At 38.4% G+C, this 21,592-nt stretch overlaps 21 non-coding genes across 21 annotated transcripts; 14 read left to right on the top strand and 7 right to left on the bottom strand.

The window, feature by feature from the left end:
* Positions 1-2,590: 2,590 nt before the first annotated feature.
* Positions 2,591-2,662, bottom strand: Trnae-uuc (transfer RNA glutamic acid (anticodon UUC)). The gene has a single exon. It is a non-coding gene; the product is annotated as a tRNA-Glu (tRNA).
* Positions 2,663-3,259: 597 nt separating this feature from the next.
* Positions 3,260-3,351, top strand: Trnan-guu (transfer RNA asparagine (anticodon GUU)). The gene is given in 2 exon segments: positions 3,260-3,297; positions 3,316-3,351. It is a non-coding gene; the product is annotated as a tRNA-Asn (tRNA).
* A 447-nt stretch (positions 3,352-3,798) lies between these two features.
* Trnai-aau (transfer RNA isoleucine (anticodon AAU)) lies at positions 3,799-3,872 on the top strand. Its single transcript has one exon. It is a non-coding gene; the product is annotated as a tRNA-Ile (tRNA).
* Positions 3,873-4,188: 316 nt separating this feature from the next.
* Trnae-uuc (transfer RNA glutamic acid (anticodon UUC)) lies at positions 4,189-4,260 on the bottom strand. Its single transcript has one exon. It is a non-coding gene; the product is annotated as a tRNA-Glu (tRNA).
* Positions 4,261-5,085: 825 nt separating this feature from the next.
* On the top strand, positions 5,086-5,159 carry Trnai-aau (transfer RNA isoleucine (anticodon AAU)). The gene has a single exon. It is a non-coding gene; the product is annotated as a tRNA-Ile (tRNA).
* A 316-nt stretch (positions 5,160-5,475) lies between these two features.
* On the bottom strand, positions 5,476-5,547 carry Trnae-uuc (transfer RNA glutamic acid (anticodon UUC)). Its single transcript has one exon. It is a non-coding gene; the product is annotated as a tRNA-Glu (tRNA).
* A 2,261-nt stretch (positions 5,548-7,808) lies between these two features.
* Positions 7,809-7,882, top strand: Trnai-aau (transfer RNA isoleucine (anticodon AAU)). Its single transcript has one exon. It is a non-coding gene; the product is annotated as a tRNA-Ile (tRNA).
* A 5,975-nt stretch (positions 7,883-13,857) lies between these two features.
* On the bottom strand, positions 13,858-13,929 carry Trnae-uuc (transfer RNA glutamic acid (anticodon UUC)). Its single transcript has one exon. It is a non-coding gene; the product is annotated as a tRNA-Glu (tRNA).
* Positions 13,930-14,526: 597 nt separating this feature from the next.
* Positions 14,527-14,618, top strand: Trnan-guu (transfer RNA asparagine (anticodon GUU)). The gene is given in 2 exon segments: positions 14,527-14,564; positions 14,583-14,618. It is a non-coding gene; the product is annotated as a tRNA-Asn (tRNA).
* Positions 14,619-15,065: 447 nt separating this feature from the next.
* Trnai-aau (transfer RNA isoleucine (anticodon AAU)) lies at positions 15,066-15,139 on the top strand. Its single transcript has one exon. It is a non-coding gene; the product is annotated as a tRNA-Ile (tRNA).
* A 316-nt stretch (positions 15,140-15,455) lies between these two features.
* On the bottom strand, positions 15,456-15,527 carry Trnae-uuc (transfer RNA glutamic acid (anticodon UUC)). The gene has a single exon. It is a non-coding gene; the product is annotated as a tRNA-Glu (tRNA).
* Positions 15,528-16,125: 598 nt separating this feature from the next.
* Trnan-guu (transfer RNA asparagine (anticodon GUU)) lies at positions 16,126-16,217 on the top strand. The gene is given in 2 exon segments: positions 16,126-16,163; positions 16,182-16,217. It is a non-coding gene; the product is annotated as a tRNA-Asn (tRNA).
* A 447-nt stretch (positions 16,218-16,664) lies between these two features.
* Positions 16,665-16,738, top strand: Trnai-aau (transfer RNA isoleucine (anticodon AAU)). Its single transcript has one exon. It is a non-coding gene; the product is annotated as a tRNA-Ile (tRNA).
* Positions 16,739-17,054: 316 nt separating this feature from the next.
* Positions 17,055-17,126, bottom strand: Trnae-uuc (transfer RNA glutamic acid (anticodon UUC)). The gene has a single exon. It is a non-coding gene; the product is annotated as a tRNA-Glu (tRNA).
* A 595-nt stretch (positions 17,127-17,721) lies between these two features.
* Trnan-guu (transfer RNA asparagine (anticodon GUU)) lies at positions 17,722-17,813 on the top strand. The gene is given in 2 exon segments: positions 17,722-17,759; positions 17,778-17,813. It is a non-coding gene; the product is annotated as a tRNA-Asn (tRNA).
* A 447-nt stretch (positions 17,814-18,260) lies between these two features.
* Trnai-aau (transfer RNA isoleucine (anticodon AAU)) lies at positions 18,261-18,334 on the top strand. The gene has a single exon. It is a non-coding gene; the product is annotated as a tRNA-Ile (tRNA).
* Positions 18,335-19,375: 1,041 nt separating this feature from the next.
* On the top strand, positions 19,376-19,467 carry Trnan-guu (transfer RNA asparagine (anticodon GUU)). Its single transcript is given in 2 exon segments — positions 19,376-19,413; positions 19,432-19,467. It is a non-coding gene; the product is annotated as a tRNA-Asn (tRNA).
* Positions 19,468-19,914: 447 nt separating this feature from the next.
* Positions 19,915-19,988, top strand: Trnai-aau (transfer RNA isoleucine (anticodon AAU)). Its single transcript has one exon. It is a non-coding gene; the product is annotated as a tRNA-Ile (tRNA).
* A 316-nt stretch (positions 19,989-20,304) lies between these two features.
* On the bottom strand, positions 20,305-20,376 carry Trnae-uuc (transfer RNA glutamic acid (anticodon UUC)). Its single transcript has one exon. It is a non-coding gene; the product is annotated as a tRNA-Glu (tRNA).
* Positions 20,377-21,029: 653 nt separating this feature from the next.
* Trnan-guu (transfer RNA asparagine (anticodon GUU)) lies at positions 21,030-21,121 on the top strand. Its single transcript is given in 2 exon segments — positions 21,030-21,067; positions 21,086-21,121. It is a non-coding gene; the product is annotated as a tRNA-Asn (tRNA).
* A 276-nt stretch (positions 21,122-21,397) lies between these two features.
* On the top strand, positions 21,398-21,471 carry Trnai-aau (transfer RNA isoleucine (anticodon AAU)). Its single transcript has one exon. It is a non-coding gene; the product is annotated as a tRNA-Ile (tRNA).
* The last annotated feature ends 121 nt before the right edge of the window (positions 21,472-21,592 follow it).

Here is a 21,592-nt window from a genome sequence, read left to right as displayed (position 1 = left end):
TCCTTTGCCCCATCGAACCTTTTTGGTTTGTTCTAGTGTAATTTGTGGGCATAGTATGTGATCCGAAACAGTGTTGGGTATATGGGTTATGTCCGAAATGATGCTATTTACATTGGCCGAGTTATATATCCGGTCTATTCTCCGTCCTTGCGATTTGAAGTGGAAGGTATAGATTTGTTTGTTTGGATATTTTGCACGGTAGGTATCGAATATATTGTTCTGTAGGACGAATTTTCGGAAGATTTTCTCAGGGGGTCGCATTTTGAAGTTGTTGGCATTTGTGACGTCACGAATGTCCAGGACGGCATTGAAATCTCCGACTATTATTAAGTAATTTGATTCGCAGTAATTACTTAGAATGTTGGCGAGATTTTGGTAGAACTCCGTTTTATGAGGGCCGTTTTTCGCCGGGGCGTAAACATTGAATATCTTGATGATCCGCTTGTCCATTTCTATTTCTATACTATCGCACCGATGTGTGATATGTGTGGTGTAAGTTGGTGGCAATAGGGTATCACAAACTTTAACCATTATCAACGTGCCTTGCCTGTAAGAGGTATGGAAACCTTCATTCCTATCCAGAGTATTATAATATATATTATATTTTTTATCATTCGCCCACTGGGTCATGAGGGCCTTGTCGACCTTATGGGCCTCTTGTATACAAAGGACATTCGGCTTATCCGTTTCTATAAATTTGTCCAATTCATATCTATGGTGTTGTAGACCATTTACGTTCATGGAAACAATCTTCACCTTAGCCATATATACCTAGTAAAAAGGTGTATGCTACTATTTATGGTATAAGCAAATAATATCCCGAATTATAGTTTATAAGTTTGTACGTCAGTAGACGTATAAGAAGCAGTTTCTGAAAATTTTAAAAGTTTCATTCACTTACGCTTTCCTTTTTTATTTTTTCCAGTCAATTTTGTTTCTGTTATAGCCGAAAAGGATGATTCCGATGACGATTCTCTATTTCTTTTATTGTTCAGGTCGGAGTTGTCCAGGTTTGCGTCCGTCAGATCTACTATGTGTTCGTTATTTCCTAGAACTGCTGGGGCAGAGAGAATTTCATCCGGAACGTCGCTAAATAAAGACGTTGTTGTGTCGTGCGCTTCATATTTATGGACCATGACTTTAACATAGGCCTTCCCTTTCGGTGGAGGGTGGAAAGGCGTATTGCCGATGGTCGAAGTTTGTTTCAGTTTTCTGCTCGGTTCCGGTTGTTTAGGTGTTTGATGGGTATTTCCAGGTTGTGCGTCTTTGGGCGATTCTCCAAGTTGCGCGTCTTTTTGGGGGGTTTGACTCGGACTTGTTGTGTTTCCGACATCTTCACATTCCGACCAGTCACTTATTTCACGTAGTTCAGAGGCCGACGGAGAAAATTCGGAGATGGATTTATCCTTGCCACCTTGCGTTGTTTCCTGTTTGTTCTTGGTAGGTGTAATTTCTTCGGTTGATTGGCAATTAACCTGATTAGGTGTAATTACCGGTCGGTTTTGCTTGGTGTTTCCATTGTTTTGTTTTGTTTTGCTAGGTGAATTTGTAGGAATTATCGGTTGCGTCCTCCTTTGTTTGGGAAAAGTCCAGGTTTTTGTGTAATTTCCTATGGCTGGAAAGTCTCTAGCTTTTGTTTGGCAGTCCTTTTGTAAATGTCCAGCCTGTCTACAATATCTGCAGACAGGCTCGTTATTACAGTCTATGAATGTGTGTCCAGATTGTAGACATCTTCCACATTTTGGAACGTATAGTTCTTTCGGAAGATATGTTTTACATTTGAGGCCTTTGAACACTACATAGTCTGGTAATCGTTCCTTTTTAAAACCCTCTATTATGAAAGCTATGTAGCCGTTATATACATCAGTCCCTCTGTGCCAATTCTTAATAGCACTCTTTACTGTCCCACAACCCAGCTGGTTGATCGTATGAACGGCTTTGTCATAGGATATTTCGTGAGGTATATCCTTCACTGAAATCCTTACGGGTGCATCGCTCGGCATTTGTACAGCGATTTGTGCTTCTGCTGTTTTAATTTGTCCTTGTGTAGCTTCCAGGAAACTTTCCCTGCAGCTGTTATTTGGACCGTCCGTAGGTGCAAACGTTAAAATCCATTGGCCCTTGCGGGTCTCATATAACCCCTTAATTTCGTTTGTATATTCCTTAGTTTTTTCATTGTTTTTCAGTAATTCCATTATTGAGGCGAAGGTGAATTCCGTGTCCGTTTTGAGGAAAACCGTTCTTGGTCTTGCTTCTCCTGGTGATGTTTCTACTGGTGGGTTCGATGCGACAGCCGCAGAATAGTCCCGGGTTGTTGCTTCTCTCCCTGTTGTTGCACTGCCTGCTTTCGCGTAATCCATACTGTTTGACAGACAGGCGCTTTAACCAACGCTCTACCACAACTAACAGATAGTAAGGTTTAGGATTAGCAGTCCATCGCCTTAACCACTCGGCCACCTCGTAGTGCAACGCTCTACCGACTATTCTTTAGTCACTCGAGAAATACAGCCTAAAGAGTAAAGCTTCACCATTATCTTTCTGACGTTTCAAAACTAAAACTGACCTACCTGATCTTTGTTTGAAGAAAAGTTTCCCAGACCGGGAATCGAACCCGGGCCGCCTGGGTGAAAGCCAGGAATCCTAACCCCTAGACCATCTGGGAATACGATTGCTTCGGCAGAAGTATTATCTAATAAATTGGTGTTACCTCAATGTAGCGCTACTGAAGTAATATCCGCGTAGTTTTCTTCGTCATTATTTGAAATACTTCATGTACTTCTGTCTTCTGTATACAGCTGATATCTTTGTTTTATGTTGGAAATATCACTGAAAAACTATTCCTATCAAAAATTAATTTATTATAAGGCTGACACTGTAATGGCCACATGGTTCTTCACGAACAACCTACCCAGTCACTGTCGCTTTTACAACTGTAACAATCAATGATTTGGTATAAAGAGTTTCCCAGACCGGGAATAGAACCCGGGCCGCATGGGTGAGAGCCTGAAATCCTAACGCCTAGTTCATCTGGGATATCGGCAGAAATGACCTACTCTCTCCACTGAAAAAATATCCATGCTGTCTTCGAGGTCAGTATTTTAAATACTTCATGTAATTCTTTTTAAATTTATAAATTATGTGTTTTGTTGTGTTGAGAAAATCATTTGAAACCAATGTAATTTAATGCAGATTACCCCAAAAAATATTGGACCTTTCGAATCTTTTATAAAAACAAATTAACAAACCATAGTCCGTGTCGGTCTCTGTGGCGCAATCGGTCAGCGCGTTCGGCTGTTACCTCTTATACTGATGGGTACCGAAAGGTTGGTGGTTCAAGCCCACCCAGGGACGCTGTCTATTATTTAAAAAATGAATCCATTCTATCTGTGTGTTCCCTCGGATGAAATCCATTTAATATTAAGGAATAGCAAGTCTATCTTTAATTTCTGTTTCCTAGAGTCAAACAGATACTACAAAAACAAATGTCGCTGATAGAATTTAGTACTTCGTAACTGAAAGATGCTATCTCGTTCCTCTACTGTTTCTTCACACAATTAATCCATGGTGACTAAAATATCATATGAAAAACTTCTCCCTCACTCTATATGCTTAGACGAATTCCACTTTTCCACAAGGAATAGCCCAACGGCGATTTCAGTACTTTCCTATCAGCGCTTTTGACTCGTGTGAGAAAAGTACTTTCTTAGTTAAAAAAATAACATTTCACAACTTCCTTTTTGAAGACAATTACTGTAAGAGTCTTAATGAAATTGGCTGAGTATATTCAATAGAACATATGGCCGGTTAGCTCAGTTGGTTAGAGCGTCTTGCTAATAACGCGAATGTCGCGGGTTCGATCCCCGTACTGGCCAGTGTCTTATTAACCGTTAATCTCAAAGAATGACACGGACTTGAAGTTAGGTGAAAGTGTTGTGCTGTTATATTATTGTACTCGTGACATTCCCATATTTGCATGCATCTTTACGATCATCCTCCTTAACAACCACAACAGTTGAATCGATAAATTATCAGGTTAAACCCCACTAATCACATTCTGGAAAGTTTTTGTTAAGGTAATATATTCTTTAGTCACTCGAGAAATACAGCCTAAAGAGTAAAGCTTCACCATTATCTTTCTGACGTTTCAAAACTAAAACTGACCTACCTGATCTTTGTTTGAAGAAAAGTTTCCCAGACCGGGAATCGAACCCGGGCCGCCTGGGTGAAAGCCAGGAATCCTAACCCCTAGACCATCGGGGAATACGATTACTTTGGCAGAAGTATTATCTAATAAATTGGTGTTACCTCAATGTAGCGCTACTGAAGTAATATCCGCGTAGTTTTCTTCGTCATTATTTGAAATACTTCATGTACTTCTGTCTTCTGTATACAGCTGATATCTTTGTTTTATGTTGGAAATATCACTGAAAAACTATTCCTATCAAAAATTAATTTATTATAAGGCTGACACTGTAATGGCCACATGGTTCTTCACGAACAACCTACCCAGTCACTGTCGCTTTTACAACTGTAACAATCAATGATTTGGTATAAAGAGTTTCCCAGACCGGGAATAGTACCCGGGCCGCATGGGTGAGAGCCTGAAATCCTAACGCCTAGTTCATCTGGGATATCGGCAGAAATGACCTACTCTCTCCACTGAACTAATATCCATGCTGTCTTCGAGGTCAGTATTTTAAATACTTCATGTAATTCTTTCTTAAATTTATAAATTATGTGTTTTGTTGTGTTGAGAAAATCATTTGAAACCAATGTAATTTAATGCAGATTACCAAAAACTGAAAGATGCTATCTCGTTCCTCTACTGTTTCTTCACACAATTAATCCATGGTGACTAAAATATCAAATGAAAAACTTCTCCCTCACTCTATATGCTTAGACGAATTCCACTTTTCCACAAGGAATAGCCCAACGGCGATTTCAGTACTTTCCTATCAGCGCTTTTGACTCGTGTGAGAAAAGTACTTTCTTAGTTAAAAAAATAACATTTCACAACTTCCTTTTTGAAGACAATTACTGTAAGAGTCTTAATGAAATTGGCTGAGTATATTCAATAGAACATATGGCCGGTTAGCTCAGTTGGTTAGAGCGTCGTGCTAATAACGCGAATGTCGCGGGTTCGATCCCCGTACTGGCCAGTGTCTTATTAACCGTTAATCTCAAAGAATGACACGGGCTTGAAGTTAGGTGAAAGTGTTGTGCTGTTATATTATTGTACTCGTGACATTCCCATATTTGCATGCATCTTTACGATCATCCTCCTTAACAACTACAACAGTTAAATCGATAAATTATCAGGTTAAACCCCACTAATCACATTCTGGAAAGTTTTTGTTAAGGTAATATATTCTTTAGTCACTCGAGAAATACAGCCTGAAGAGTAAAGCTTCACCATTATCTTTCTGACGTTTCAAAACTAAAACTGACCTACCTGATCTTTGTTTGAAGAAAAGTTTCCCAGACCGGGAATCGAACCCGGGCCGCCTGGGTGAAAGCCAGGAATCCTAACCCCTAGACCATCTGGGAATACGATTACTTTGGCAGAAGTATTATCTAATAAATTGGTGTTACCTCAATGTAGCGCTACTAAAGTAATATCCGCGTAGTTTTCTTCGTCATTATTTGAAATACTTCATGTACTTCTGTCTTCTGTATACAGCTGATATCTTTGTTTTATGATGGAAATATCACTGAAAAACTATTCCTATCCAATATTAATTTATTATTAGGCTGACACTGTAATGGCCACATGGTTCTTCACGAACAACCTACCCAGTCACTGTCGCTTTTACAACTGTAACAATCAATGATTTGACATATAAAACCTCACTAATGATCCTTCTGAAAGAAATCAAAAATTTAAAATATTTGGTATAAAGAGTTTCCCAGACCGGGAATAGAACCCGGGCCGCATGGGTGAGAGCCTGAAATATTAACGCCTAGTTCATCTGGGATATCGGCAGAAATGACCTACTCTCTCCACTGAACTAATATCCATGCTGTCTTCGAGGTCAGTATTTTAAATACTTCATGTAATTCTTTCTTAAATTTATAAATTATGTGTTTTGTTGTGTTGAGAAAATCATTTAAAACCAATGTAATTTAATGCAGATTACCAAAAAATAGTGGACATTTCGGATCTTTTATAAAAACAAATTAACAAACCATAGTCCGTGTCGGTCTCTGTGGCGCAATCGGTCACCGCGTTCGGCTGTTACCTTTTATACTGATGGGTACCGAAAGGTTGGTGGTTCAAGCCCACCCAGGAACGCTGTCTATTATTTAAAAAATGAATCCTTTCTATCTGTGTGTTCCCTCGGATGAAATCCATTTAATATTAAGGAATAGCAAGTCTATCTTTAATTTCTGTTTCCTAGAGTCAAACAGATACTACAAAAACAAATGTCGCTGACAGAATTTAGTACTTCGTAACTGAAAGATGCTATCTCGTTCCTCTACTGTTTCTTCACACAATTAATCCATGGTGACTAAAATATCAAATGAAAAACTTCTCCCTCACTCTATATGCTTAGACGAATTCCACTTTTCCACAAGGAATAGCCCAATGGCGATTTCAGTACTTTCCTATCAGGGAATACGATTACTTTGGCAGAAGTATTATCTAATAAATTGGTGTTACCTCAATGTAGCGCTACTAAAGTAATATCCGCGTAGTTTTCTTCGTCATTATTTGAAATACTTCATGTACTTCTGTCTTCTGTATACAGCTGATATCTTTGTTTTATGTTGGAAATATCACTGAAAAACTATTCCTATCCAATATTAATTTATTATTAGGCTGACACTGTAATGGCCACATGGTTCTTCACGAACAACCTACCCAGTCACTGTCGCTTTTACAACTGTAACAATCAATGATTTGACATATAAAACCTCACTAATGATCCTTCTGAAAGAAATCAAAAATTTAAAATATTTGGTATAAAGAGTTTCCCAGACCGGGAATAGAACCCGGGCCGCATGGGTGAGAGCCTGAAATCCTAACGCCTAGTTCATCTGGGATATCGGCAGAAATGACCTACTCTCTCCACTGAACTAATATCCATGCTGTCTTCGAGGTCAGTATTTTAAATACTTCATGTAATTCTTTCTTAAATTTATAAATTATGTGTTTTGTTGTGTTGAGAAAATCATTTAAAACCAATGTAATTTAATGCAGATTACCAAAAAATAGTGGACATTTCGGATCTTTTATAAAAACAAATTAACAAACCATAGTCCGTGTCGGTCTCTGTGGCGCAATCGGTCACCGCGTTCGGCTGTTACCTTTTATACTGATGGGTACCGAAAGGTTGGTGGTTCAAGTCCACCCAGGAACGCTGTCTATTATTTAAAAAATGAATCCTTTCTATCTGTGTGTTCCCTCGGATGAAATCCATTTAATATTAAGGAATAGCAAGTCTATCTTTAATTTCTGTTTCCTAGAGTCAAACAGATACTACAAAAACAAATGTCGCTGACAGAATTTAGTACTTCGTAACTGAAAGATGCTATCTCGTTCCTCTACTGTTTCTTCACACAATTAATCCATGGTGACTAAAATATCAAATGAAAAACTTCTCCCTCACTCTATATGCTTAGACGAATTCCACTTTTCCACAAGGAATAGCCCAATGGCGATTTCAGTACTTTCCTATCAGCGCTTTTGACTCGTGTGAGAAAAGTACTTTCTTAGTTAAAAAAATAACATTTCACAACTTCCTTTTTGAAGACAATTACTGTAAGAGTCTTAATGAAATTGGCTGAGTATATTCAATAGAACATATGGCCGGTTAGCTCAGTTGGTTAGAGCGTCTTGCTAATAACGCGAATGTCGCGGGTTCGATCCCCGTACTGGCCAGTGTCTTATTAACCGTTAATCTCAAAGAATGACACGGACTTGAAGTTAGGTGAAAGTGTTGTGCTGTTATATTATTGTACTCGTGACATTCCCATATTTGCATGCATCTTTACGATCATCCTCCTTAACAACTACAACAGTTAAATCGATAAATTATCAGGTTAAACCCCACTAATCACATTCTGGAAAGTTTTTGTTAAAGTAATATATTCTTTATTTTTTTTTTTTTTTTTTTTTTTTTTTTGCGGATCAGAATTTTCCAAGGCACAGATCAGTGTCTAATGCCACGTCATATCCGTGTCATATCGGTATAACGCTTCATAAGCATGCCACTGCATAAGCAGCAGTCATAAACTTATGGAGGCTTCAGTATCTGCCGCGCCATTGCACAGCACAAACTTCCACCCCGGGGTTCGGTATACACTGTATGTCACAGCATAACTTTCGCCCAGGGCTTCCGTCTGCACCATGCATAGCATAGCTCAACTTCCGCCCCCCGGCTTCCGTACATACTGCGTGACGCTTAACACGCACACAGCATGACATCCACCGTGAAGCTTCCGATTCATCACGTCCGCTTAATATGTGATGGTATTTCCGACATAAAAAATGGATAAAATTGCAGAGTCCACTTGGGCAGATATGCTTTTGTTTATGGTGGATTGCGTTATGTAGCTGAATATCCATTTAGGATCTCCTTCCAGTTATTTACTATTCCGAGAAAATTAAGGTTAGTAAAAGTGTTCTCCATTGTGTTTAAAAATTGCGTAAAGTGAGATATTGTTTTTGAAATTATATCATCGTCCATAGGGGTCAAATATTTATTTTGGATATCCAGTCTTATTTTGGTGCCAATTAAGTTCTTTTTCCATATTACATAACATTTGGTGACTACTATTCGGTTATGCCCCCTGTAACTATTGTAGAATATTTCCTTTAGAGTTATTTTGATGGAGTTGCTTAGTACGCTGTTAAGAATTTTTAAAAGTTTTACCGCATATTTCCTCGTTGATTTACAGTTTATAATTATATGTCCTGTATTGTCTACAGGCCCTTTGCAAAATTTGCAGCCTAATATTTTTAAGTTTCCGAGAGCATCATACCTGAGGGACATTCCCCTCAAGCGATCGCCGAATATGTACCCCTCTCTTATAATGCGATACGAGATTATTCGTTCCGCGTTAGTAAACTTATTTTTATAATCATGGTTAAATAGGTGAGCTTCTTCCCAATTCACATTCAGCAGCTGTTGTTTTTCTTTGGCTGTTCTGTTGTTCTTCAATTTCATGTACAGGTCTTTATGTCTTGCAACCTCCCAGGTGGATTGCGAGAAATTCAATTCTTTATAGATGTCGAGGATGTATGCCCATTGCTCTGGAATAGTATTGCTGTGGGGCATTGAGTTGGTGTATCTATCCTTGTTGATTTGCTTGACTCTGGATCCCAAAGAGTATAATGCCTCTATTTGCCAAAATTGAGTTAGGGGTTCGTTACCCACGATGTATCTCATTTTTTCCACTGCACATGCCTTTATTTTTGCATCAACATCAATCATATTGATCCCACCATCGTTCCACATTCTTTGTAGCGATTTTCTGCTAATGGCCTCTATCTTTTGCGGGTGCCAGAGGAACTTAAACAGCGCACTCTCGATTTTCTTTATATACGTTTTCGGGATTCTCTTTACTCTCGTATGGAAGATTATGACAGACATAATCATGGAGTTGATTGATATCAGTTTACCATACCAGGTGAGGTTTCGCAGCTTAACGTAATTTAGTGTTCGTATCATCTTATTTTCGATTACCTGCCACATATTGTTTAAGTCCATATTTCCAAATTGTATTCCAAGTATTATGGTGTTTCGTTTTATGTAGTTCCCATGTGGCGAATTGTTCACTAAATTATGCGATTCTTTTGTAATACAGAGAATTTCGGTCTTATCTTTATTTATTTTTTGTCCTGTTGCTAAATGGAAATTGTCTAGCTCGTGAAAGATTTCTGTAATAGATAATTGATCTCTAACTGCGAACGTGATATCATCAGCAAACTGATCGAGTTTATGCTCGTATCTCCCCAGTTGGATACCATGTATATTGGCATTTAATTGTACCGATCTTGCTAGGGGCTCTATATTGATGGCGTAGAGAAGCATACTTAACGGGCATCCTTGCCTAATTCCTTGCCCTATATCGATTTCCTGCGTGAGTCTACCGTTTACATCTACCTGACTTTTAATTCCGTAATACATGCTTTTAATTGCTTTTGAGATTCTATTTCCAAGTCCAATTTGATGTAAAATTTTAAATAAGAAGTCATGATTCACTCTATCAAAAGCTTTAAGATTGTCTATTATTATTAGTGATCCGGGGATATTTTTCATTTTGCAGTGTCTAATTATAGCGTCTATATTATAATGAACATCTTCCATACATCTTTGCTTGAGTGCGCATTTCTGGGATGGACTTATGATTTTGTTTAGTACTGGTTCTAATCGTTTAACAAGGATTCTTGATAGGATTTTATAATCTGCATTGAGCGTTGTGATTGGCCTCCAATTTTTTAAATTTGTTTTGTCTCCCTTCTTGTATACTAATTTAACTTTCGCTATGGTAGCAGATTTTGGTATTTGGCCGAAATATAATATGTTATTCATAAGTTGAGTAAATTGCTTTTTAATAGAGTTCCAGAAGGTCAGGTAGAATTCTTTGGATAGACCATCAAATCCTGGGGATTTATCGTTTCCCATAAATTTTATTGCCCTATATACCTCTTCTTGTGAGATATAGCTTTCTAGTATAATATTATCCTCATCTGCAATTTTAGAAGAGCCCATTAAGTTTAGATAACGATTTTGGTATTGTTCTTGCGTTATATTCTCTTTGCCCCATAGGTTCTTATAGAAACTTTCTACTATTGATATGATCTCCCCGGGATTTGTCTGTACATTTTGGTCATTTGTCACCAGCTCTTCTATTGTTGTTTGCCTAGATCTGCGCCGGATTTTTTCATAAAAGGTTTTGGTGGGCCTTTCCCCTTCTTCAAGGTTTTTCATTTTTGCCATTAGTATGTCCCTTTTGTTTCGTTCATCTTGAATTATCTCGATCTGCGATTTTAGCCTTTTGATTTCGATCATGTTTTCCGCTTTCCCCTCATTGATTAGTATATCAAATCTTTTTCGAATTTGCATTAAGCTATTATTGTGGTCACGTGTCCGGAATTTCGAGTAGGCAATGGTTTGTTTTTTAACCCTCTTTTTCACATAGTCCCACCAGTCCGACAAGTAATCAAAGTTTTCGATATCCGTGAGTGCGTCTTTATATGTATTTTGGATGATGGTGATATACGTGGGGTCCTTATATAGCGCGGTGTTATTGCGCCACGTTCCTTTGCCCCATCGAACCTTTTTGGTTTGTTCTAGTGTAATTTGTGGGCATAGTATGTGATCCGAAACAGTGTTGGGTATATGGGTTATGTCCGAAATGATGCTATTTACATTGGCCGAGTTATATATCCGGTCTATTCTCCGTCCTTGCGATTTGAAGTGGAAGGTATAGATTTGTTTGTTTGGATATTTTGCACGGTAGGTATCGAATATATTGTTCTGTAGGACGAATTTTCGGAAGATTTTCTCAGGGGGTCGCATTTTGAAGTTGTTGGCATTTGTGACGTCACGAATGTCCAGGACGGCATTGAAATCTCCGACTATTATTAAGTAATTTGATTCGCAGTAATTACTTAGAATGTTGGCGAGATTTTGGTAGAACTCCGTTTTATGAGGGCCGTTTTTCGCCGGGGCGTAAACATTGAATATCTTGATGATCCGCTTGTCCATTTCTATTTCTATACTATCGCACCGATGTGTGATATGTGTGGTGTAAGTTGGTGGCAATAGGGTATCACAAACTTTAACCATTATCAACGTGCCTTGCCTGTAAGAGGTATGGAAACCTTCATTCCTATCCAGAGTATTATAATATATATTATATTTTTTATCATTCGCCCACTGGGTCATGAGGGCCTTGTCGACCTTATGGGCCTCTTGTATACAAAGGACATTCGGCTTATCCGTTTCTATAAATTTGTCCAATTCATATCTATGGTGTTGTAGACCATTTACGTTCATGGAAACAATCTTCACCTTAGCCATATATACCTAGTAAAAAGGTGTATGCTACTATTTATGGTATAAGCAAATAATATCCCGAATTATAGTTTATAAGTTTGTACGTCAGTAGACGTATAAGAAGCAGTTTCTGAAAATTTTAAAAGTTTCATTCACTTACGCTTTCCTTTTTTATTTTTTCCAGTCAATTTTGTTTCTGTTATAGCCGAAAAGGATGATTCCGATGACGATTCTCTATTTCTTTTATTGTTCAGGTCGGAGTTGTCCAGGTTTGCGTCCGTCAGATCTACTATGTGTTCGTTATTTCCTAGAACTGCTGGGGCAGAGAGAATTTCATCCGGAACGTCGCTAAATAAAGACGTTGTTGTGTCGTGCGCTTCATATTTATGGACCATGACTTTAACATAGGCCTTCCCTTTCGGTGGAGGGTGGAAAGGCGTATTGCCGATGGTCGAAGTTTGTTTCAGTTTTCTGCTCGGTTCCGGTTGTTTAGGTGTTTGATGGGTATTTCCAGGTTGTGCGTCTTTGGGCGATTCTCCAAGTTGCGCGTCTTTTTGGGGGGTTTGACTCGGACTTGTTGTGTTTCCGACATCTTCACATTCCGACCAGTCACTTATTTCACGTAGTTCAGAGGCCGACGGAGAAAATTCGGAGATGGATTTATCCTTGCCACCTTGCGTTGTTTCCTGTTTGTTCTTGGTAGGTGTAATTTCTTCGGTTGATTGGCAATTAACCTGATTAGGTGTAATTACCGGTCGGTTTTGCTTGGTGTTTCCATTGTTTTGTTTTGTTTTGCTAGGTGAATTTGTAGGAATTATCGGTTGCGTCCTCCTTTGTTTGGGAAAAGTCCAGGTTTTTGTGTAATTTCCTATGGCTGGAAAGTCTCTAGCTTTTGTTTGGCAGTCCTTTTGTAAATGTCCAGCCTGTCTACAATATCTGCAGACAGGCTCGTTATTACAGTCTATGAATGTGTGTCCAGATTGTAGACATCTTCCACATTTTGGAACGTATAGTTCTTTCGGAAGATATGTTTTACATTTGAGGCCTTTGAACACTACATAGTCTGGTAATCGTTCCTTTTTAAAACCCTCTATTATGAAAGCTATGTAGCCGTTATATACATCAGTCCCTCTGTGCCAATTCTTAATAGCACTCTTTACTGTCCCACAACCCAGCTGGTTGATCGTATGAACGGCTTTGTCATAGGATATTTCGTGAGGTATATCCTTCACTGAAATCCTTACGGGTGCATCGCTCGGCATTTGTACAGCGATTTGTGCTTCTGCTGTTTTAATTTGTCCTTGTGTAGCTTCCAGGAAACTTTCCCTGCAGCTGTTATTTGGACCGTCCGTAGGTGCAAACGTTAAAATCCATTGGCCCTTGCGGGTCTCATATAACCCCTTAATTTCGTTTGTATATTCCTTAGTTTTTTCATTGTTTTTCAGTAATTCCATTATTGAGGCGAAGGTGAATTCCGTGTCCGTTTTGAGGAAAACCGTTCTTGGTCTTGCTTCTCCTGGTGATGTTTCTACTGGTGGGTTCGATGCGACAGCCGCAGAATAGTCCCGGGTTGTTGCTTCTCTCCCTGTTGTTGCACTGCCTGCTTTCGCGTAATCCATACTGTTTGACAGACAGGCGCTTTAACCAACGCTCTACCACAACTAACAGATAGTAAGGTTTAGGATTAGCAGTCCATCGCCTTAACCACTCGGCCACCTCGTAGTGCAACGCTCTACCGACTATTCTTTAGTCACTCGAGAAATACAGCCTAAAGAGTAAAGCTTCACCATTATCTTTCTGACGTTTCAAAACTAAAACTGACCTACCTGATCTTTGTTTGAAGAAAAGTTTCCCAGACCGGGAATCGAACCCGGGCCGCCTGGGTGAAAGCCAGGAATCCTAACCCCTAGACCATCTGGGAATACGATTGCTTCGGCAGAAGTATTATCTAATAAATTGGTGTTACCTCAATGTAGCGCTACTGAAGTAATATCCGCGTAGTTTTCTTCGTCATTATTTGAAATACTTCATGTACTTCTGTCTTCTGTATACAGCTGATATCTTTGTTTTATGTTGGAAATATCACTGAAAAACTATTCCTATCAAAAATTAATTTATTATAAGGCTGACACTGTAATGGCCACATGGTTCTTCACGAACAACCTACCCAGTCACTGTCGCTTTTACAACTGTAACAATCAATGATTTGGTATAAAGAGTTTCCCAGACCGGGAATAGAACCCGGGCCGCATGGGTGAGAGCCTGAAATCCTAACGCCTAGTTCATCTGGGATATCGGCAGAAATGACCTACTCTCTCCACTGAAAAAATATCCATGCTGTCTTCGAGGTCAGTATTTTAAATACTTCATGTAATTCTTTTTAAATTTATAAATTATGTGTTTTGTTGTGTTGAGAAAATCATTTGAAACCAATGTAATTTAATGCAGATTACCCCAAAAAATATTGGACCTTTCGAATCTTTTATAAAAACAAATTAACAAACCATAGTCCGTGTCGGTCTCTGTGGCGCAATCGGTCAGCGCGTTCGGCTGTTACCTCTTATACTGATGGGTACCGAAAGGTTGGTGGTTCAAGCCCACCCAGGGACGCTGTCTATTATTTAAAAAATGAATCCATTCTATCTGTGTGTTCCCTCGGATGAAATCCATTTAATATTAAGGAATAGCAAGTCTATCTTTAATTTCTGTTTCCTAGAGTCAAACAGATACTACAAAAACAAATGTCGCTGATAGAATTTAGTACTTCGTAACTGAAAGATGCTATCTCGTTCCTCTACTGTTTCTTCACACAATTAATCCATGGTGACTAAAATATCATATGAAAAACTTCTCCCTCACTCTATATGCTTAGACGAATTCCACTTTTCCACAAGGAATAGCCCAACGGCGATTTCAGTACTTTCCTATCAGCGCTTTTGACTCGTGTGAGAAAAGTACTTTCTTAGTTAAAAAAATAACATTTCACAACTTCCTTTTTGAAGACAATTACTGTAAGAGTCTTAATGAAATTGGCTGAGTATATTCAATAGAACATATGGCCGGTTAGCTCAGTTGGTTAGAGCGTCGTGCTAATAACGCGAATGTCGCGGGTTCGATCCCCGTACTGGCCAGTGTCTTATTAACCGTTAATCTCAAAGAATGACACGGGCTTGAAGTTAGGTGAAAGTGTTGTGCTGTTATATTATTGTACTCGTGACATTCCCATATTTGCATGCATCTTTACGATCATCCTCCTTAACAACTACAACAGTTAAATCGATAAATTATCAGGTTAAACCCCACTAATCACATTCTGGAAAGTTTTTGTTAAGGTAATATATTCTTTAGTCACTCGAGAAATACAGCCTAAAGAGTAAAGCTTCACCATTATCTTTCTGACGTTTCAAAACTAAAACTGACCTACCTGATCTTTGTTTGAAGAAAAGTTTCCCAGACCGGGAATCGAACCCGGGCCGCCTGGGTGAAAGCCAGGAATCCTAACCCCTAGACCATCGGGGAATACGATTACTTTGGCAGAAGTATTATCTAATAAATTGGTGTTACCTCAAAGTAGCGCTACTGAAGTAATATCCGCGTAGTTTTCTTCGTCATTATTTGAAATACTTCATGTACTTCTGTCTTCTGTATACAGCTGATATCTTTGTTTTATGTTGAAAATATCACTGAAAAACTATTCCTATCAAAAATTAATTTATTATAAGGCTGACACTGTAATGGCCACATGGTTCTTCACGAACAACCTACCCAGTCACTGTCGCTTTTACAACTGTAACAATCAATGATTTGGTATAAAGAGTTTCCCAGACCGGGAATAGAACCCGGGCCGCATGGGTGAGAGCCTGAAATCCTAACGCCTAGTTCATCTGGGATATCGGCAGAAATGACCTACTCTCTCCACTGAACTAATATCCATGCTGTCTTCGAGGTCAGTATTTTAAATACTTCATGTAATTCTTTTTCTTAAATTTATAAATTATGTGTTTTGTTGTGTTGAGAAAATCATTTGAAACCAATGTAATTTAATGCAGATTACCAAAAAATATTGGACATTTCGAATCTTTTATAAAAACAAATTAACAAACCATAGTCCGTGTCGGTCTCTGTGGCGCAATCGGTCAACGCGTTCGGCTGTTACCTCTTATACTGATGGGTACCGAAAGGTTGGTGGTTCAAGCCCACCCAGGGACGCTGTCTATTATTTAAAAAATGAATCCTTTCTATCTGTGTGTTCCCTCGGATGAAATCCATTTAATATTAAGGAATAGCAAGTCTATCTTTAATTTATGTTTCCTAGAGTCAAACAGATACTACAAAAACAAATGTCGCTGATAGAATTTAGTACTTCGTAACTGAAAGATGCTATCTCGTTCCTCTACTGTTTCTTCACACAATTAATCCATGGTGACTAAAATATCATATGAAAAACTTCTCCCTCACTCTATATGCTTAGACGAATTCCACTTTTCCACAAGGAATAGCCCAACGGCGATTTCAGTACTTTCCTATCAGCGCTTTTGACTCGTGTGAGAAAAGTACTTTCTTAGTTAAAAAAATAACATTTCACAACTTCCTTTTTGAAGACAATTACTGTAAGAGTCTTAATGAAATTGGCTGAGTATATTCAATAGAACATATGGCCGGTTAGCTCAGTTGGTTAGAGCGTCGTGCTAATAACGCGAATGTCGCGGGTTCGATCCCCGTACTGGCCAGTGTCTTATTAACCGTTAATCTCAAAGAATGACACGGACTTGAAGATAGGTGAAAGTGTTGTGCTGTTATATTATTGTACTCGTGACATTCCCATATTTGCATGCATCTTTACGATCATCCTCCTTATCAACTACAACAGTTAAATCGATAAATTATCAGGTTAAACCCCACTAATCACATTCTGGAAAGTTTTTGTTAAGGTAATATATTCTTTAGTCACTCGAGAAATACAGCCTAAAGAGTAAAGCTTCACCATTATCTTTCTGACGTTTCAAAACTAAAACTGACCTACCTGATCTTTGTTTGAAGAAAAGTTTCCCAGACCGGGAATCGAACCCGGGCCGCCTGGGTGAAAGCCAGGAATCCTAACCCCTAGACCATCTGGGAATACGATTACTTTGGCAGAAGTATTATCTAATAAATTGGTGTTACCTCAATGTAGCGCTACTGAAGTAATATCCGCGTAGTTTTCTTCGTCATTATTTGAAATACTTCATGTACTTCTGTCTTCTGTATACAGCTGATATCTTTGTTTTATGTTGGAAATATCACTGAAAAACTATTCCTATCAAAAATTAATTTATTATTAGGCTGACACTGTAATGGCCACATGGTTCTTCACGAACAACCTACCCAGTCACTGTCGCTTTTACAACTGTAACAATCAATGATTTGGTATAAAGAGTTTTCCAGACCGAGAATAGAACCCGGGCCGCATGGGTGAGAGCCTGAAATCCTAACGCCTAGTTCATCTGGGATATCGGCAGAAATGACCTACTCTCTCCACTGAACTAATATCCATGCTGTCTTCGAGGTCAGTATTTTAAATACTTCATGTAATTCTTTTTAAATTTATAAATTATGTGTTTTGTTGTGTTGAGAAAATCATTTGAAACCAATGTAATTTAATGCAGATTACCAAAAAATATTGGACATTTCGAATCTTTTATAAAAACAAATTAACAAACCATAGTCCGTGTCGGTCTCTGTGGCGCAATCGGTCAGCGCGTTCGGCTGTTACCTCTTATACTGATGGGTACCGAAAGGTTGGTGGTTCAAGCCCACTCAGGGACGCTGTCTCTTATTTAAAAAATGAATCCATTCTATCTGTGTGTTCCCTCGGATGAAATCCATTTGATATTAAGGAATAGCAAGTCTATCTTTAATTTCTGTTTCCTAGAGTCAAACAGATACTACAAAAACAAATGTCGCTGACAGAATTTAGTACTTCGTAACTGAAAGATGCTATCTCGTTCCTCTACTGTTTCTTCACACAGTTAATCCATGGTGACTAAAATATCAAATGAAAAACTTCTACCTCACTCTATATGCTTAGACGAATTCCACTTTTCCACAAGGAATAGCCCAACGGCGATTTCAGTACTTTCCTATCAGCGCTTTTGACTCGTGTGAGAAAAGTACTTTCTTAGTTAAAAAAATAACATTTCACAACTTCCTTTTTGAAGACAATTACTGTAAGAGTCTTAATGAAATTGGCTGAGTATATTCAATAGAACATATGGCCGGTTAGCTCAGTTGGTTAGAGCGTCGTGCTAATAACGCGAATGTCGCGGGTTCGATCCCCGTACTGGCCAGTGTCTTATTAACCGTTAATCTCAAAGAATGACACGGGCGTGAAGTTAGGTGAAAGTGTTGTGCTGTTATATTATTGTACTCGTGACATTCCCATATTTGCATGCATCTTTACGATCATCCTCCTTAACAACTACAACAGTTACATCGATAAATTATCAGGTTAAACCCCACTAATCACATTCTGGAAAGTTTTTGTTAAGGTAATATATTCTTTAGTCACTCGAGAAATACAGCCTAAAGAGTAAAGCTTCACCATTATCTTTCTGACGTTTCAAAACTAAAACTGACCTACCTGATCTTTGTTTGAAGAAAAGTTTCCCATACCGGGAATCGAACCCGGGCCGCCTGGGTGAAAGCCAGGAATCCTAACCCCTAGACCATCTGGGAATACGATTACTTTGGCAGAAGTATTATCTAATAAATTGGTGTTACCTCAATGTAGCGCTACTGAAGTAATATCCGCGTAGTTTTCTTCGTCATTATTTGAAATACTTCATGTACTTCTGTCTTCTGTATACAGCTGATATCTTTGTTTTATGTTGGAAATATCACTGAAAAACTATTCCTATCCAAAATTAATTTATTATTAGGCTGACACTGTAATGGCCACATGGTTCTTCACGAACAACCTACCCAGTCACTGTCGCTTTTACAACTGTAACAATCAATGATTTGACATATAAAACCTCACTAATGATCCTTCTGAAAGAAATCAAAAATTTAAAATATTTGGTATAAAGAGTTTCCCAGACCGGGAATAGAACCCGGGCCGCATGGGTGAGAGCCTGAAATCCTAACGCCTAGTTCATCTGGGATATCGGCAGAAATGACCTACTCTCTCCACTGAACTAATATCCATGCTGTCTTCGAGGTCAGTATTTTAAATACTTCATGTAATTCTTTCTTAAATTTATAAATTATGTGTTTTGTTGTGTTGAGAAAATCATTTAAAACCAATGTAATTTAATGCAGATTACCAAAAAATATTGGACATTTCGAATCTTTTATAAAAACAAATTAACAAACCATAGTCCGTATCGGTCTCTGTGGCGCAATCGGTCAGCGCGTTCGGCTGTTACCTCTTATACTGATGGGTACCGAAAGGTTGGTGGTTCAAGCCCACCCAGGGACGCTGTCTATTATTTAAAAAATGAATCCTTTCTATCTGTGTGTTCCCTCGGATGAAATCCATTTAATATTGAGGAATAGCAAGTCCATCTTTAATTTCTGTTTCCTAGAGTCAAACAGATACTACAAAAACAAATGTCGCTGACAGAATTTAGTACTTCGTAACTGAAAGATGCTATCTCGTTCCTCTACTGTTTCTTCACACAGTTAATCCATGGTGACTAAAATATCAAATGAAAAACTTCTCCCTCACTCTATATGCTTAGACGAATTCCACTTTTCCACAAGGAATAGCCCAACGGCGATTTCAGTACTTTCCTATCAGCGCTTTTGACTCGTGTGAGAAAAGTACTTTCTTAGTTAAAAAAATAACATTTCACAACTTCCTTTTTGAAGACAATTACTGTAAGAGTCTTAATGAAATTGGCTGAGTATATTCAATAGAACATATGGCCGGTTAGCTCAGTTGGTTAGAGCGTCGTGCTAATAACGCGAATGTCGCGGGTTCGATCCCCGTACTGGCCAGTGTCTTATTAACCGTTAATCTCAAAGAATGACACGGGCTTGAAGTTAGGTGAAAGTGTTGTGCTGTTATATTATTGTACTCGTGACATTCCCATATTTGCATGCATCTTTACGATCATCCTCCTTAACAACTACAACAGTTACATCGATAAATTATCAGGTTAAACCCCACTAATCACATTCTGGAAAGTTTTTGTTAAGGTAATATATTCTTTAGTCACTCGAGAAATACAGCCTAAAGAGTAAAGCTTCACCATTATCTTTCTGACGTTTCAAAACTAAAACTGACCTACCTGATCTTTGTTTGAAGAAAAGTTTCCCAGACCGGGAATCGAACCCGGGCCGCCTGGGTGAAAGCCAGGAATCCTAACCCCTAGACCATCTGGGAATACGATTGCTTTGGCAGAAGTATTATCTAATAAATTGGTGTTACCTCAATGTAGCGCTACTGAAGTTATATCCGCGTAGTTTTCTTCGTCATTATTTGAAATACTTCATGTACTTCTGTCTTCTGTATACAGCTGATATCTTTGTTTTATGTTGGAAATATCACTGAAAAACTATTCCTATCCAAAATTAATTTATTATTAGGCTGACACTGTAATGGCCACATGGTTCTTCACGAACAACCTACCCAGTCACTGTCGCTTTTACAACTGTAACAATCAATGATTTGACATATAAAACCTCACTAATGATCCTTCTGAAAGAAATCAAAAATTTAAAATATTTGGTATAAAGAGTTTCCCAGACCGGGAATAGAACCCGGGCCGCATGGGTGAGAGCCTGAAATCCTAACGCCTATTTCATCTGGGATATCGGCAGAAATGACCTACTCTCTCCACTGAACTAATATCCATGCTGTCTTCGAGGTCAGTATTTTAAATACTTCATGTAATTCTTTCTTAAATTTATAAATTATGTGTTTTGTTGTGTTGTGAAAATCATTTAAAACCAATGTAATTTAATGCAGATTACCAAAAAATATTGGACATTTCGAATCTTTTATAAAAACAAATTAACAAACCATAGTCCGTATCGGTCTCTGTGGCGCAATCGGTCAGCGCGTTCGGCTGTTACCTCTTATACTGATGGGTACCGAAAGGTTGGTGTTTCAAGCCCACCCAGGGACGCTGTCTATTATTTAAAAATTGAATCCTTTCTATCTGTGTGTTCCCTCGGATGAAGTCCATTTAATATTAAGGAATAGCAAGTCTATCTTTAATTTCTGTTTCCTAGAGTCAAACAGATACTACAAAAACAAATGTCGCTGACAGAATTTAGTACTTCGTAACTGAAAGATGCTATCTCGTTCCTCTACTGTTTCTTCACACAATTAATAGATGGTGACTAAAATATAAAATTAAATGTCTCAATGAAATTAGCTGAGTATATTCAATAGGACATATGGCCGGTAAGCTCAGTTGGTTAGAGCGTCGTGCTAATAACGCGAATGTCGCGGGTTCGATCCCCGTACTGGCCAGTGTCTTTTTAACTGTTAATCTCAAAGAATGACACGTGACTTGAAGTTAGGTGAAAGTGTTGTGCTGTTATATTATTGTACTCGTGACATTCCCATATTTGCATGCATCTTTACGATCATC

This window comes from Styela clava, chromosome 10, assembly GCF_964204865.1.
Source record: "Styela clava chromosome 10, kaStyClav1.hap1.2, whole genome shotgun sequence".
Classification (NCBI taxonomy): Eukaryota; Metazoa; Chordata; class Ascidiacea; order Stolidobranchia; family Styelidae; genus Styela; species Styela clava.
This window is presented reverse-complemented; position numbering and strand designations above follow the sequence as displayed.